Here is a 1,124-nt window from a genome sequence, read left to right as displayed (position 1 = left end):
TGTGTGTGTGTGGTGGTACTGGGGATTGAACTCAGGACCTTGCACTTGCCAGGCAAGTGCTTATTCTACTGAGCTATCTCCCTGGCCCAAGGCTTTGAATCCCAACAGCACACATGCTTCCAGAACATTTACATGGTGACTTTGAATAAGGTTTCTTATTTAACAGTGTTTATGCCCATGACTTCTGTTACTGAGTGACACTGTTAGCATAAGCACAGTAGCATAACATAAAACAGGCAGAGTCTGAGATCACCGGTCTGTTTCTGAGAATAAATGAACTGGTTATAAAATCATCTGTCACACTATTTTTAAAAAATACTTCTTGGCCTAGTGTAGTGGTAGACACCTGTAATCCCAGCGCTTGGGAGGCTGAGGCAGGAGCATCATGGGAGTTCGAGGCCAGTCTGAACTGCACAATGAAACCCTCTCTCAAATATCCATAAAAACAAACAAAAAAACCCCTGTCTTCTCATGGGTGTGGTGGTCCATACCTATAATCCCAGTCCTACTTAGGAGGCGCTGAGGCAGGAGGATCGCTGTGAGTTGAGCCCAGCCTGGGCTACATAGTGAAGTCAAGACCAGCCTTTAACTACATAGCAAGACCCTGTCTCAACAATCAACAAAACAAAAGGCCGGTCTTGATGTAATTTCTTCCATCATTTGTTACAAGAGCAAACCTGTAATGAAGTATAATCTCCCCAGTTCACCTTCTGAGGGTGACCAACACTTTCCCACAGCAACATGTGTGCCTGCCTGTCCTTTGGTGACTCCTGGTGACCTGGCTCTTCCGTGTGTGTGTGTGTGTGTGTGTGTGTGTGTGTGTGTGTGTGAGAGAGAGAGAGAGAGAGAGAGAGAGAGACAGACAGACAGACAGACAGACAGACAGACAGATAGACAGAGGAGAGACAGAATCAGATGGAAAGACACTATCCAGCCTGAAGCTGCATATCCTGTGCCTCAGCCTGTGGCCAGCCTCCAGGAGCTGCTTGGCTGTCTTGAAAGGCTTTTTATGAAAGCTTTCATGAGAGCAGGTTGTTGCTTACTTTGAAAGTCCTGCTGCCTGTGGACAGTAATAAGATCATATGCTTGGTGCTATGTTTACATTGTTTTTTTTTTTTTTTTTT

The 1,124-nt window shown here is 45.4% G+C and overlaps 1 protein-coding gene across 1 annotated transcript in view; it reads left to right on the top strand.

The window, feature by feature from the left end:
* Nrde2 (NRDE-2, necessary for RNA interference, domain containing) overlaps positions 1 to 1,124 on the top strand; it is a 39,763-nt gene that overhangs the window by 22,394 nt on the left and 16,245 nt on the right. The gene's annotated exons all lie outside the window — the stretch shown is intronic.

This window comes from Octodon degus, unplaced genomic scaffold (assembly GCF_000260255.1).
Source record: "Octodon degus isolate 3935 unplaced genomic scaffold, OctDeg1.0 scaffold00070, whole genome shotgun sequence".
Lineage (NCBI taxonomy): Eukaryota > Metazoa > Chordata > Mammalia > Rodentia > Octodontidae > Octodon > Octodon degus.
The sequence above is the reverse complement of the archived record's forward strand: the minus strand, read 5'-3'. Positions and strand labels throughout refer to the sequence as shown.